At 42.1% G+C, this 16,996-nt stretch overlaps 1 protein-coding gene across 1 annotated transcript in view; it reads right to left on the bottom strand.

Annotated features, from left to right (window-relative positions):
- The window catches only part of LOC133135871 (collagen alpha-1(XXV) chain-like), an 84,716-nt gene extending 73,409 nt beyond the window's left edge, over positions 1-11,307 (bottom strand). Inside the window, exons 1-2 of the mRNA XM_061253191.1 lie at positions 11,287-11,307; positions 7,572-7,598 (exon numbers count right to left, since the gene is read on the bottom strand). The gene's annotated coding sequence lies outside the window, so the exon portion shown is untranslated. The remainder of the gene's footprint in view (positions 1-7,571; positions 7,599-11,286) is intronic.
- Positions 11,308-16,996: the final 5,689 nt, after the last annotated feature.

Below are 16,996 nucleotides of genomic sequence, written 5' to 3'. Positions count from 1 at the left end.
AAAAACCAACGGATAAAAAGAAAATCAAACCACAAAACAACCGAAGGCAACATGTCACGAGAGCTGTGCGTTTTTTTAGCTTCATAATTAGCTTTACAACCGACATAGAATGAAATGACATGCATTGATCAAAATATACTTGCGATGTTTATACAGTAACATGAACAGGTTATTTCATTCGCAAGCCTTATTGGTGGTAACCGCAGCCAAACCAGCTGCAAGCAATTACAGCAGCTTGCTATTTATGACAGGTGGGTCAAAGCTTATTGATTTTAATCTGACCGAACATTCCCGTGTCAGTGTTTCACAATGAATTACAAGTGAGAAGCCCTCACCAAAGAAAATAAAAGTCCTTTTTTAAATTTTGGATGATTACAAATGAATATTGATGTCACTAATAATCAAGCTATAGCTATTATTTTGTCTTGTACCAAATGCTTGTCAGTTGGAGAGAAAATATGCTTCTGAATAAAGTAGAAGGCCAATGTATTGTCAATAGCCTTTTAGCAATTTCACATTGAACAGTGGAGACACTCACCATGACAGGGACATCAAAGGCATGCACTCAATGCACTACCAAATTATGGTTAATTAACTTACAATAGCTCTTTCTTTATTAGTGACAATTACCCGGACACATTAGTTCAAACACATTTCAGCTACCTGGCTTTTCTGGCGGGTACACTGTAAAATATACACTCACCAAGCACTTTATTCGGTATCTATTAGACTTATTTTCTTTATCCACTTAGAGTTATGATGCGTAACATAAATAACCACATATTACAACTGTGGTATGCAGAAGAGCATCTCTGAACACACAAAGCTTCAAACCTCTAAGTAGATAGGTAAAAGTGCTCAGCAAGTGCATATTGCTTCAACTTAAAACAGTTACGTGTCTGGGCTGCCTTGATTTTTTAAGTTAAGTGAGCTTGAGACAAGACAAGATGAGTGTAAACACACTAAAGCTTGGAACTTTAAGGAAGCCCAGAGACTAACTTTTTAAAGTTGAAACAATACGTTTTGTATAGTGTAGTTAAAATTTCAAAACTGTAAAACATTTTAGTAGGGGCCTACAAATATACAGTATATGAAAAAGGAAATCACATTCAAGTGCTTGACAGTAAGTTTCTCAACTGCACAGTAGATGTTTTTAATATTCTGCACCTGGCGGTATTGAATGCAAAGAGAATTCCTCTGGATCGCCATTCTTTACCACCACTGCATTATTTACACTTTACAATTTACAAGTCTTAGTGAATAAACATACATGCACAATTCACATTTATAGCTTATTCAATTCCAATTTATTCTTACAAACAAAGGCAGAATCATCACTTTACTTAGCAGACACCTGCATTCCAGGAAGAAAATGAAACTATAAAATGTGCAGATATAAGGCGTAGGCATTTTTTTTGCCATTTGCCCACGGATTATGTGTAAATGCATCTATTATTTAATATATCTGCTCATATTTTATATTTATTATATTTCTACTTGCAATTGCAGAATGTTATCGTGGGGTGCTGCTTATCCAGGATTCAGTACACGTGAACCCAGGGAATGAAAAATCAGTGTGAGATCATGTTGAAAAAAATACACTACGGCATGGATTTAAAGTTGATTTAGAAAGCTTTCCCTGTTAAATCCTCTCAATCTTTAATTTAAACAGTATCCTTTCTTACTTTCTTTCTCTTTCTTGCTCTTTCTTTCTTTCTCTTTGTTCCCCCATCCCAACCTGACACAACGCCTGGAGCACTGGTCACTAACTCACTCATTGGCTACAAAATATAAATCTGGTGGCAGGACATAGAGTGCACAAACTAGGCGGATCATTTTTGGGTTGCACAGATAAGGACAAGACTCACTATCAGGGCTAATAACTTCATTTCTTCTGAAAATGAAGATGAGAGATCATAAAGAACATAGAACTTCTCAAAAACATACAAAAGGAGAATTTGTTAGGCTTAACTACCATTAAAATACTACAATTATTCATGTTCAAGGTAGCTGCTGAAGGGATTTTTAGCCGAAGAAGGACTTGCATTTAGTTTGGTCTTAAAAATAAAAAAGACGACACGTTAATACAATTAGATTTGAAAAGTGTGACATTTTCAGCACACCATTCTGTTCAACAATGAGCTTCTTTGTTTCTGCTTTATGGACTTAGAGGAAGCTTAGGGCCCCTGACTCTCGCCTTCCCTTTATTATGATCACCTGCTATTGTTGTGGAGCTGAACTGGCTTGGTAAAATCTCTGACTCTGGCAGAGTGTAAATGTCAGTAGTGTAAACTTAAAAGCAAATCTGAACATGACTCATTGCTACGCATTTTTATGTGTTCACTTTATGGTCCAACATTCTTCCAACGTACAGTATACGCCTATGTATATGAAGAATATAACCTGTACTGTATGTGCAATAAATGTGCTTACATGGAACGTGATGAGAGAAAGTTACTTAAAAATATATATTTTATACTCATGTGCTTTTCAGTGGCATTCTCAGTTTCCGGGCCTAGGATGTGCCCATGTGGGACTCATTATGCTTGCAGCAATTCAGGTGGCTGACCTCACAGAAACAACTACCTCATGGGACAAAAGACTTTAGCGAGAAGCATGCAGCCTGCTTCAGAACTAGCAATCCAGTTTATTGCGATGTGTGTTGTCTTTACCCATCCGGAAGACAGGTGGGACCCCCTCGAAAACGAGAGGATACCTCTTAATTGGTTTATCCCATTATGCTAAATTTCCTACAGGACTGCAGTTTGACCATAAGTGATAACCTTACACAGACTTATAGGCTTTGGAAATGTCCAATGGTCAATAAGATCTGCTTGTATACTCCACTAGTGCAGCACTGCCAAACTGTCTATACATACAGTAATAAACAGTACAGTAATAAACATCCAAGGTGTAAAATCCACACCTTGCCTGGCAGTAGGTGCACACATCCCCCCAGGTAACAGCCTGTCTCGGCGAAGAGTGGCAATGACTGAATGATGATAATAGGTTTGTTGACAATCTCAGCAATTCACGAATGAGCAATTTTTTTCTCTCTCTTTTAGCATCAGAGTGTTAACAAAATAACAGCAGCATTGTAATCTTTTGCCTGCAGGAGCGTAATTGTTGTTTTATAAACATGCCGTGCACTGACCTAGCTAATCCACCACCCCCCCTTCACTGAAAAAATATGGGGGTGGGGGTATTTTTTCCGAGTAAAATATGTGAGGTGGTAGATAATACCTCTCTCAGTCTTTCCAGATGAATTCAGTGGATAAAAATGTGCATCTGTAGTGATGCTCTGACTAACATTTCCCATTTGTTCTCTGTGTGTGTGTGTGAGTGTAAGTCTGGGATTGGCTGGTTTTGCCATTTTAAAAAATGGACACCGGAAAGCCTTATTCAAGTTTCAAAAACAGCAGGAGGAAAAGACGTTCTTGTTTTATCACACTTCTCTAAACCAGAGCGGGGCAGGGTTTCAGATAACTGCATTTAAAACAACGCTGTTTCCTGAAGCCAGCTGTTGGCGGCATCATTAGCTAGCACTCCCACATAAGCTCAGCACAGACAGCCCTCATTATTTCATCCCTGATATTACTGCTAGCTGCTGAGTAGAGCCAAAGTAGCCTTGGTTTAAGTAGCCTTATTTGTTGCTTGCTTGACCTCTGACCTCCTGCCCTGACCTTTACACTGAGGCCTCACAGCCCGATGCGCCACATGGACGACCCCCCACCACCCCCTCCCCCCCGGCCCTCTTCCAGCAAACCAGAGGAGGAAATGATGATTTAGAGCTTCCCATATTTGGGGTGCTATATGGTTCCAACTCTCACATTGACCTTTGACCTTTTTTGTTTTATCCCAGGAGGGAGGTACAGAGGCTCCTGACACACTCACAGCTAGCATGCAGTTTACAGTCAGGGTTATCATGCTGGGTTAACACTGACTGTGATGTGCAAGCAGGCTACAGTCAGGGTTATCAATAAGGATTAAAACTGACTGTGATGTGCTAGGAAGTTACAGTTAAGGTTATCATACAGAGTTAAAACTGACTGTGATTCGCTAGAAGGCTACACTCAGGGTTATCGTACAAGGTTAAAATTGATAGTGATGTGCTAGCAGGCTAGAGTCAGGGCTGTCAAACAGACTTAAAACTGACAGTCATTCACTCGCAGGCTACAGTCAGGGTTATCATATTGGGTTAAGAATGACTGTGGTGTCTTCTCACATTTTGGCATTTGTTTCACTACCAATGAGCAAATACATCCCAATTTCTCTTAACCCAGTTTATTAACTCTTCCATTTTTGTATCCATTCAAGGGTCATTTTTGGATAGTGAATTATGTATCAGTACGAAGATGTATAACTGTATAAATGGTCTTTTTTATTAATGATCCTAATTACTGTATTAACTAAATGATACACAGGTGAACATAATGGAAACATCTTTAATTATAAACAAGTACACTCCTGAGGGCATATTCTTGTCACTTGCTTTCTATGCTAATAAAATGAAGCATAATTTATTTCTGAACCGTTTGTTATTTATGGGCACCAATATCATTTAAGAATTTTTAAGATATGTAGATGTAGGTTTCATTTCAACTTTGGGGGATAGAATTCTGGACCACTTAGTGTCTTGTAGTCAAATGTCAGGTCTCATACTAGCCATTCTAGAAATGAATTCATATTAAGATATTTGGGATGACATTTTTACCTTTCTTCCTCCAAACCTATGGGTATGATTTTTATTCAGTGCAACTAAAGCTACTGAACACAGTCTTTAAAGACATTGTCATTTCCGACCGCTATCGTTAATGTATAACTACATGGCTGCAAGTGAATCGGTACCAGAAATGCCTCTGATAATACCTGATAAAATAATTTCAGTATTCTCTCAGAGTCTATTCAGTGTCCATTAATTGAACGACCCTATGAACTTCATAATAGAATGAGAGGTCTTCTCTCAGACAATGTATGAATCAAAGCTCTTTAAGAACAGCAGATCCTGGAAATCCAGTTTCAAGGTCGAATTGAAACATAAACGGTTTAGCGAAAGAGTACCGTGGCTAGTTTTTAAAGCTGTTTAGACTTTTTAAAAGTACATTTAAATCCCGGAAATCCAGTTTCAAGGTCAAATGAAAACATAAATGGCTTTGTGAAAGAGTACCGCTGCTAGTTTTTAAAGCTATTTAGACTTAAGTACATTTAAATCACCCCCTCTCTCATCAGTTACATATGACTAGCCTGACACTTATTTATCCCATAAACATTAACTTATATGCACGTTGTTGCCTTAATCATGATTTCCCACTGAAGATTAATAAGCCGTAATGCATCACGGTTTCGTCCCGAATGAAGTTAAACTCAAATTTCCATCGAAAGAATGCCGAAAGAAAAGTGCCCCTCTTCTCCAGTTACAGCTTCAGTTGGCAAGCTATTATTTATTTATTTTTCCTGAAACCCCATCATTTTGTTCTACTACATTAACCTACTAATTTAATGTGCTAAGTCAATATGTCAGCGGTTGATTTGATTCGGTGGTGAGTGCGTCTCGCTCGGTTTCTCCCAGGAGATTTCGACGTTCGTGACAGGGGTATTCATAACGATAAGTTAATTAAATAAACACTCTGCGCCTGTAGCCTACGGGAGCATCGGAGGCCATTAAAACCCTATTTATTTAACCAGGGTTGAGGTTTCCCTGTCGTCTGCCTTGCGGCGTGAAAGATAAACGGTTTTTCTTGGTGGCGGATGATTTTAACTCCCAGGCTAAATGTCCAAAATGAATACTGATACTAGAAACCCAACCCAGGTCAATTCTATCTCACCACCCTCCCCCACCCAATTTCCTGCCCAAATCAAATGACCTTGTGTGGAGAGTTAACGAGGGTTTTGTCTGGTCTCTCTAATGCAGCCTTGGGTGTGTCCAGAGCATCCTGGTGAGCTTGTGACTTGATACTTGGCTGTCTACCTACCACTGGTAACAGTGTCATTAGATTGCATCCAGACCTGGATTCAAATAGTATTTGTTTTGGATTCAAATACTTTCCTGAATTTGACTATGCTTGCCTGGTGTATTGGAACAAATTAAGATCACAAAAGTATAAACCCCACCCATCTGCTCCCGCTTGCAGGTTCAAATGCACAGTAGAGCACAGAAAAGAATTTGAATCCAAAACTAATGCTATTTAAACCAAGGTCTGATTACATCAGTTGACTCTCAACCCTTTGGGCAGTATTGGGCCCATGTACCAAACCAGAATGAGTTGTGTTGGCTGTGATGAAAAATCTAAATCAATGTGTGAACAACACATTTCACAGAATGAGAGGGAAAGGAGTTAACAGTAGTTAATGGCAGACACTAAAAATTCACTTTCTGTAAACATCAGGAGTTTAGCAAAAAACTGTCTGGTTGCCTACTTCAGATTTTGTTTGGTTGCAATTTATGATGATATGAATGAATATATGCCAGTAGAAAAAAATCCCTTCATTATTGGCCTCCTGAAGACACAAAACTTTTGATTTTATCATTTGAAAGAGCTTTGTCTATTCATTGAAAAAATATATATACTTTAGACACCAAAGCCCAAGACCAAAAGCCTGACAAAATACAGCAGCATCATTAGGTTTCAGATTCTCAATAAAATTCTCTCTATATATTCTAGCATTTATTGACCTTTAACAGCCTTTTGCCAGCTAATTGGACTGCTGTTGATCTGAACAGTAACTTTAGTCTTAAAAACCCACACATACAAATAAACTCCCACACACAAAATTCAGAAATTCCATAATAAGCACTGCTACTCCGCAGTTTAATACATTTTGGACGTGGTGAAGCTTCTGAATAAACATGACTTCCCATCGTTGTTCAAAGCAACTAAACACCTATCAGGCTTTCCAACAGACCCAGCTGATGGTTGGCCAGTGTTTTGCAAATTGGCAGTAAGGCAGTCCACGAGCAGCAAGCCTGTTCACCAGCAATTTTTCATCCTTTCAACAGCTGATCTTCATCTGGAATACCTGACCTTAACTTTCCATAATACTACTGTATTGTTGACTTTAAAATGCTGGCAGAGCAGCTGTTAGTGGGCAGCTAGCGGGAACTATATGTTTGCTGGCAGGATTTGTAATAAATGCAGCCAAGTGAGGAGTTCATTCCAGGAAGCCCTGGTTTTTCAGAAAAATAAAAAATGCTATAAACAAGAGAACAACAATATTTATTTTAATAAGAAATGTATAATACTGAAAAAAGATGAATATATTTATATATATTTTTCCATATATCATCAACCTATAGTCTTACATCCTAAATCAAAATCAAAATATTTACATGTGCACATGTTTGGGTAAAGGTGTCTGCTAAGCAAATGACCGAGAGAGAGAGAGAGAGAGAGAGAGAGAGAGAGAGAGAGAGAGAGAGAGAGAGAGAGAGAGAGAGAGAGAGAGAGAGAGAGAGAGAGAGAGAGAGAGAGAGAGAGAGAGAGAGAGAGAGAGAGAGAGAGAGAGAGGGGTAGCCGTTTTAAACAAGTGTGAGGCACACAGAAAAGGGAGAGGCCCCAAAGCATGCATCTTACCCGTGGCCCCTGGTCACCTTGGTCCCCCTGTGAGGAGTCAGAAGATCCATGTAAAAACACTTATATCAGCCCAACACACGCACGCACACACGCACACACACCACAGTGTATTTGGAGTGTGAGCAGATCAGAGTCGCACAGGGTCTGGGGCCACCTGACCAAGAGAGAATGGAAAACCACTACATGCTCTGATTGGTTGTTTGCTAACTGTGCAATTACCCTAGGCCACCAAGAGCCAAAGGGAGTTTCCCTGTTGACTGTGAGCTCTTGAAACATAAAGCGCACTCTATCCAATGAGAAATGACCTAAAACCTCAATCAAACCTTCAAATGTTGTCATAAAATGTTTTTGTCATGCCAACAGTTCAAAAATAATGAAAACCAACACAAGTCATAAACCAAAGCAATCTTTTTCTCTTCTCATTTTTCCTTACCAGGATACCCTAAGCTCAGAATGTAACAACTTTGAATCAGGTAATTCTGTGCTTTTCACACACTCAAAGTTGCCCTTCATTGTTTTCAGTGGTGAGAAAAGGCTGGCATGCAATCTGCATTATAGCTTTGAGGTGTGGCAAAGATCAAATCATTTTCAGTGTTATTATTGTGCTAAAAGGCATGCTATGCAGGATTTTTACCTTGAAAATATTATAAAATTCAGTGGTAAGAAAACGCTGGCATGCAATCTGCATTATAGCTTTGAGGTGTGGCAAAGGTCAAATCATTTTCAGTGTGATTATTGTGCGAATGCAGAATTTTTACCCTGAAAATATTATAAAATAACTATGTTCAGTCATATCTCTGCTGCGCTGGCAAACTCTGCCTTTGTGCTCATTTGCTGAATCGCATTTGCTCTCCCTGTATTTCATCTTCTAAGATGTGTCTGGGATATTTATTTTCTGTATGGGGAGGAGTGGGTTAGGCTACAGAGTGTGGTGGGGTCAGGTTTCAGTGGAGTATTTGTAGCTAGCTTGCAATGGGGGATGTGAGGCAGCACAAGTGCAGTGAAGGTTTCAACCCGGGAGTTGTTTTTTGTGTTGAATGTGATCATGCGCCTAGATAAAACAAGTGGTTACATAAAAACATTTAATTTGCTTGTTTCTCCATGGGGAAAATACAACATTTGAAAACCCACCTGTAACAATAAAAAAACCTAATGCTAATGCTCAAGCAAAGCTAATTTATTTACTGATTTGGCAGGAAAGCAGAAAATGAACTCCAGCACACACACACACACACAGACACAAAGACACACACTACACACACACACAGGCACACAAATACACATACATACACACACACACACACACACAGTATTATGTGTACAGACCACACCAGCATCTAAACAGTTTTGTTTTTTTCCAAACCAATTTACTCAACAGCACCATGTATGGATGGTAGAGGACAGAAAAGATCCAAGGCTCTCATCTTAGAAAAGGTGTATGCTAACATGCTAATGTCTTATATGTGAGGAGGTATATGCCCACAGTAATGCCTTATGTGTGAGGAGGTGTATGCTAACATGCTATGTCTCATATGTCAGGAGGTACATGGCCACACAGTAATGCCTTATGTGTGAGAGGAGGAGTATGCTAACATGCTAATGTATCATATGTAACTCCCTTCCCAAAGAGTATCTTAGCATTTACTATTTAATTTCCTAACCCTGTAGCAGGTGCTCAGATGATGGGGGATGTTGAGAGGGGAGTAAAGATATAGATTAAAGCGGTATCTTGGGGCGATGAACAGAAGATTACATTTTAAAGATGCATTTCAGAGTGATTAACTGACTCCGAAGATTAGGGGCATACCTCAAGGCGATTAAACCCACTGACATAAAGACTTTTGATTACAGCAGAATATTCCCAGGTGAGCCATTCTCGTTAAACTACGATCTCTCCCTCTCCATCAGCTTTGGCTCCGCATTTTATAATGAACTGAAGCGGACATTACCGAGAGCTAAACAGGCTAAAGCTCAGCTCGCCTTCTAGTTTTCATGCCACGGTAGGGGGTCTGTGGGCAGGCAAAGTTACAACACAAAATCTAATAAGTAAATAAATAAAGCTGAAGAAGACTAATGGTGATAGCTAAGATTTAAGATGGGCCCCTGTATCTAATTTAACAACTATTAATTATCAACTTCAGCGAAGGCAGCCAGTTCAAAGGGAGCTTCTTGGAAGAAGAAGAGCGCTCTACCGCAGTTTGTGTATTTAGTACATTTCTGGTCGTGCTACTGTTAATGTTCAGATCCCTGATTAGTTCTCCAGTGCCTTGGGGGGTAGGCGTGTGATTGGTTTCTGGAGGCCGCAGTAGCGCTGAGTGATAGGCGGGGAGAAAGATACATAGAGCAAATTAATGAATGAATGCACAGGAAACGGAACAGATCTAATCACCGAAAACTGCCCCTTTAGCTTTCTGTCACCCATGTAATATTTCACGGGAATAAAATCCAGATTGCGCCACTGAAAAATACAAATAAAAACAGAGTGTCAATGTCAGCACTGTTGGTGAGGTGTTTTTCTTTCCTCTGGGCAAAAGTGCCAGAATCAGCAGGCAATTGATTCTACATAATTAATGCTGCTCTCTTGTAGTCAAGTGAAGAACATGGAACCTATTTCTAAAATCTCAGATTCTTTGTCCTTCCGAATTTGGAAGTCCGGACATCTTCATGCCCTTCGTCGATTTGGGAGATAGCAGTGAAGCGACAAACTGCACAGCAGCAGTTACCCGATCGGCCACGAGAGGTCGCTGCCGTGTGCCAATGAGACCCTGGCAAACCCACCGGCCGAAACCCTTCCCTCCCTGGGTGACGCTGCGGCCAATCAGGAGCCGCGCTGCAAGGCTGCCAGTCACAGTCAGCCCCGGGGTATTCAGTAGCAGTTTGGGGCATACAGTACGCTGGAACAGTGCCTTAACTATATGAGCCCCCAGAAGCTCACTGGCACGGGGGACTTCTAATGCCGGGGTAAAGACTCAGGGAGGAAGTGCGTGAGTGAGTGAAAAATAGAAGGGAGAGAGTGAGGGGGGGAGGAGAGAGAGCGAAAGAAACAGAGAAATCGAAAGAGACAGAGGGAGATAGAGAAAGATAAAGAGAGATAGCAAGAGAGAAACAGAGGGAGAGAGGAGAGAGAGGCACAGTAGAGCACTCTCACTTAAGGCCTGGTGATAAACCGTTAATGGAGCCAATTTCAGCTCTGCGGACCGGTCTCTCACTTCTGAGGGGGAATTAAGAGTTCAGAAACGAGCCAGGCTTGAGGTCGCAAAGGAATTCACACTTAAGTGAGAAATGCAGAATACCGTGCAAAAATGCATTTTAAAAAAAGAAAGAAAAACTATTTAGCAAGAAAGTCAAGGCATGAACTCGCTGTTTTTGAGGGTAATGTAAGGAACAAAGCTAGAAGGGGGGCAGAGGGTTTGTATGCATGTGTGTGTGTATGTGTGTGTGTGTGTGCGTATGTGTGTGTGTGTGTGTGTGTGTGTGTGTGTGTGTGTGTGTGTGTGTCTGGGGGGGGGCTGTGATGAGGTGAAAGGGGTAGAGCGGACGGTTTTGGGGAAACGCTTTGAGCTAACCGTTTCCAACAATGTGCTTCCCATTAATTCGGATGAGGGAGAATGCTCAGCGGGAGAAGGGCAGTGGGAGAACTTTAAAACACTGAATATGACAAAAATATAAATATTTGGGTGAGCTGAATATTTAAATAAAATATCTGTTTTCCTACCTTGTCTCCTTTAGGACCCGGGGGACCCTTTAGAGAAGGGGGGGAAAGAATAAAAGAGATAAAAATTAAGACAGAAAATGAATGATTAAAATAAATTACAATAAATTACAATACATAAGCATAAAACATCACTGACCCAGGACCCCTCAAGGCCAGTAAATGAGCAGTGAATTCTAAGGTACTTAATTCAAGAAGGTGACTAAAATTATAACATAGTAAGTGCCAAAAATAGCTGGGGCAGGTAGAATCTCTACTCAAGGGTTCGAAGCACACCACAAAATGCAAAGTACCAGCTGCATACTGAACGTGTTTGCAGGGAAATTACAGAAATCCAGAGGGTTCTGATAAACAAAAATATGGCTCATCACAAGACAAAGTGTGTCACATTCAACAGAAACTGGATTTCATACCGACGTACATTCCAGCGGTAGCTAATCCGATTAATGGGTGAATTATTTATGCATGTCAAGAGGTGAGATGGGCCTCTAACTGAGATTGGGCCTGGCTCATTCAAAACAGTCTAAAACAGGATGTGGTCAAAGCACTTCATGAATGCATTGTGCTCGGTCCTGAGAAGTAGCCGACCCCTGCCAAACAGCTCGCAAAGGAACTGGCCTTGACCCTTCTCAGACCCCGGGTGAGTCAGTACGGCGGGTCTGCCGGCGGTCTTTGGGAGACCAGCGGTAAGGTTTGGTTGGACCACGGTCACTACGCATGACTCGATTTCCACTGTTTGCAAGATTCATAACCGTTAAGCAGGGTCGCTTCCATGACATCACCAGGCAAATCACATGCCCTACTTTCAGAAAGCCTCCTGATCTAAAGAAGGATTTGAATGGAAAATAGAGTAGAATCAGTAGCCTTGTGCAGATTTGAGTGGGGACCATTCACTGAAAAACCCATAACCGGTCAATGTGGGAAGCAGACCTGAGTCAAATACTTCATTTGAAATACTTAAATGCTTTAGACTGGGGATTATCAACCCTGGCCCTCAAATCCAAATCCAGCCCCGGTTTACTTTTCTCCTGGGTAATCGGTGCTACACCTGACTCCCAGGTAAAGGGAGGGTGGACAACCAGCAGTTCTAAGCCCTCAAGGACCGTGGGTTGCTGATCCCTGCTTTAGACCTTAGTGAAATTACAGCAGATTACGATACCATTTTAAAAGTATCAAATATCCAGATTATTATAGTACATGGGAAATATCAACAAAACATGTGGCTAACCAAAATATAAAATCATATGAACATAGACTGTTATTCTCAATGTTGCAAAAACAGATGTAATCTGCAGGAATGTCGCTGGGTTACACAGAGTTAAAGAATTCAAAATAAAGGATGTGACCGAGGACTGCTCAGGAGCAGGACTACTCCATACCAGAAGCACACACACACACACACACACACACTGACACATGCACACACACACACACACACTCACACATGCACACACGCCACACACACACACACACTCACACATGAACACACACACACACACACACACTCACACACACACACACACATACTCACACATGCGTACACATGCACACACACACATGCACACACACATACACACACACACTCACACATGCACACACACACACACAGGTCTGGTTTTTCTACTGACAGGGACACGGGTAGACAACTACTCGGCTTCAGTGGTTAATGGATGGAAAAACTCCAGTTACCTTATAGGACTTCACATATCATTAAAGCCAACTCTTTTTCTATTTTGGCCAACAAGCCATAAATTGAACAGGGGGAAAAGGCGTTGTGCCCATGCATAAAATGCATAGACTACAATGCACAAATGAATGCAAAGTTGTGATCTTTTCCCCTTAGGGAAAAGAATAGCAGCACTGAAAAATTAGAAGCACATGTATTTATTTGGTTCACGCCTGAGGGCCGACAGGGTGCTTAAAGGCTGTAAATGTGTCCGTCTGTAAGGCGTTTCTCTGGATAAAGCTCGCTCCAGCAGACAGAGAGGCAGCAGACACCTGCTGACCTTGGCCACAGACACGGCGGGGCCGCCATTTCGCTAACTCCACGCTCCACCCCACACCAGCGGCTCCGGTCGTTTCTTCCCACTGGACCCGGACACCAAAAGTGCGTTCATCCGAGTTCTCCGCGAAAAAGGACTCAGACTGAACGTATTCCCGAAACAAATGATTTATGGCTGTTATTTTCCACTGTCAAAGGTGTATTCCTGCCTCTTGCCCAATGCATGCTGGGATAGGCTCCAGCACCCTCCACAACCCTGAACTATATATAAGCGGTGGATGGATGGATGCATGTTTTTTTCCCCTCCCAAATGATATTTGGGCAGCGTCATGTGTAAATGAAACAACGGTTACATGCATTCTTCATTTGCCTCGAGTGATGGCATTGGATTTGTTTTTTTTTTGTACAATTAGTTGTGATACTACACAGTAAACTGTGAGTCTAATGTCTAAATAATCTCTGAGAGAAATCTTTACTCGATCTTTACTTGAGTAAATTTGATCCCTGCTATCCCATACTGACATGAGTGAAAAATGACAGAGCTGTGTGAAGGGACTGAGAACCAACTGCAATGTATCATCTGACCACCAGAGGGCCAAGTACAAAAAACAATCATAAAACAGAATCAAATTTTATGGTTTGCTGCACAATCATGCACAGTTGCATTTAAATCACAACCTTGTGACATCAGGTGCCTTTTTTGTTTACAACTTGAAAACAAAAAACAACAAAAGCAGAACTGCATTTGACTTGAATTATGACTTGAGTGAATTATTGTGTAGCCTGTTTGTGCTATGCGTTGGTATGATTTATGAATTAATTCTGGGTTTGGCTTTCAATCTGAGAATCCCACAGCATCAGTGAGTCTCGCAATTGCTTTGCGTTCTCAATGGGCAAAAAAAGTAAGACAATTCAAAACAACTTGAAAACTTTCCAGCATCCAATTTCAAAGTGTGAATTCCGGAGAAGTGAGAATTTACAGCCTCCTGAAAGAAAAGGGGCTGTTAGCAAGTCTGCACTACACGGGGCCCTGTCACTGGATGTGTGCCTTTTTTTAGATTAAATAACCCCACATGTAGTGCATTCTGAGTTTCACCAGTCAGTCAGTCAGTCAGTCAGTCAGAGTCAGCCAGTCAGGCAGTCAAACTGTCAGTTGGTGTCAGTTAGGTAAGCAGCTTGTCAGTCAGATCTGCTGAGGTGGATAAGGAATGTGAACAGCCAATCAACAGCCTCCATTTCCCACACCCTGAAACCACCACAGAATTCACTTCTCAAAAGCAGCTTTACATATTGTAGATCCCAAGCTTAAGACCCTCTCAGAGCAAGCCTAGGGAGACAGGGGCAAGGAAAACCTCCCCGACTAACAGGGAGAAACCTTGAGCATAACTGGGCTCAGAGGGGGAGCCCATCTGCTAAATAGAAGCCAAATTGGCCATCATTGAAGGTCACTGACCATCACAGGGATGTGAATTTTCCTGTCTCCAGCATTTGACAGTATTTCACCAAATGCTCTCCTGCAGTCTGCTGTCAGTGCTTATGACCTACCCAAGTCCTGTGGAGTTTTTTTATAACGTCTGTGGCAGCCTGAGCCATATTGTGATGCTTTGAATCACTATTTTGTATAGATATGTTCCAATTTGAATGTCGACGACATAAAGGATGAGAAAATCAGCAGTATTCTCCTGAATCTCCCTTCCCGCTTCCACAGAAAGAAGCTGCAAAAGCTTCCTGTTTCTGACTTCAAATTCCCGCAGGGTCGCGGAGGAAGGATTGGCCCCGTCCCCTGCGGTCTGGCCCAGGTAGGCCGGCGGCCTTGAAGCGTGGGCTGCCTACCTCCCACGTGGCCTGCGTTAGTGGGGAACTGCAAGCAAATGGACAAAAACAACACAGAACGCTGGACCACTCTCTGAGAGGTGGAAATAACCCACGAGGAGGGACACCTGTCCGATTACCGACATAGACGCAAATACGATGAAGACAGGGTGGCCTATTGACATGAGAAAAATGCAATAAATAGACAGGTGTATACAGTCATTTTCATTTTTTCCCCCTGCCTGACAACCACTGATGTGTGAACAACAGCAGTCATGAAGTTTCACGTCGACACCTACCTATGGACCCCCTATCATGACAAAAAGCTCAATTGATTTTCCTCTGTCCTTTGCAAAACCTCTCTCCAAAAATGTTGCCTTGAATCCTAAACATTTTCGTTTAAAGGTTATTTTTTATTACCTCGCCCAAGGTTTTCAGTTCGCATCTTTTATTCTCATTAGCGCTGACAGCAGAGACTCCCCGACTGTGCCCTGCAATCAGCACGCTAGAGCGGAAAACCTGCTATTATCACTACATATAAAAATCAGTGCCGTGGAAAGATGTGCACATGCATGAAGGGAGGGAGGGAGAAAGAGAAGGAGGGAGGGAGAGATAGAGGGAATTACAGGGAGAGAGATAGAGAGGGAAGAACGGTGAACAAGAGAAGAAGGGAGGGATGGGAGAGAAAGAGCGAGGGGAGAGATAAAGAGGGGGGAGCGGGAAAGAGAAGAGAGGGAGATATGAGATAGAAAGAGAGATAAAGGGAGAGGGAAGAGAGAGATGGAGAAGAGAGGGAGAGATGGGGGAAAAGAAACAGAGCAAGAGAGGGGAGAGAGGGAGGGAAACAGGGAGAGTGAGAGATGGCAGAGGGGAGAGTAAGAAAGAGCGAACATTAGACACACACAGGTTTGGAAGCTGAATGTGCGGGGGGTGGAGGGTGGGGTGTGTGGTTGTGAGCCAGACTAGAGCCTCTGGGTCTGTCCCCCCCACCCTTGCCCACGTCCCAGCTGGCCCAGCTCCTCATACAGGGCCCCGTAACAACAAGGGGCTCTCCCCCCCCCCCACCCCCATCCCCCCGACAACATGCCCGGCACACTCCAGAAACACAGCACCCCACAATTCAAAGAGAGAGGGGCTCTGAGCCTCGAGCAGGGTACCGCCTTAGTGGTGTTAGAACCATCCCGCTCATTAAATTAGTACAACATGGAAGGCAGGTGCTAACTTAGGAGAGGGTAATAAAACAGGGCAGGGGGAGCTCTGAAGTAGGCCTGTTAAAGTTCAGTCATTTAGAGGGGCCACCGTTGGTACTTCTTTGGGCCTCTACTGGGCCCCTGCCGGTCCCTAAGTACAGATTTTATTTCATATAGCCCTTAGGTCTACTATTCATTATCAATATCCACTATTCATAACGATCGTACAATACATCACATAGTACAATACAGGCATTTAGCAGACACTCTTAGCCAAAGCAACTTGCACAATTCATTTTTCATTACCTCTACTGTAGGTCTCTAGTCCTGTCTGAGAACGTCTTAAAAATACATTTTGAATGCAGTGGAACGAACTAAAGGAGCGCACTAATGGATATTAGAATAACCCAGACAAGGTGCTTTAAATCTGTGGGGCAGGACTATTCACAAACACACTAACACTTGTAAGAATAAAATCTTCAGGAATGCATTCCATTCTTAGACCGGTTAAAATATCTTCAGTAATGGATGATATTCTTAGACATACTTTTTTCAGATGCAACCTTTTTCCGACCAAATTGCATAGAAATATGCTAAAAGGTTTGAGCTGATCCACGTGACTAGGGGATGGAGGAAAGGGCCTCTGTGGGTCGCAATGAACTGGAGAGTTTAAACTTGTCTGTTGGTTCTCCTCTGTGGGAGCCTGTAG

Source organism: Conger conger, chromosome 8, assembly GCF_963514075.1.
Source record: "Conger conger chromosome 8, fConCon1.1, whole genome shotgun sequence".
Classification (NCBI taxonomy): Eukaryota; Metazoa; Chordata; class Actinopteri; order Anguilliformes; family Congridae; genus Conger; species Conger conger.
The sequence above is the reverse complement of the archived record's forward strand: the minus strand, read 5'-3'. Positions and strand labels throughout refer to the sequence as shown.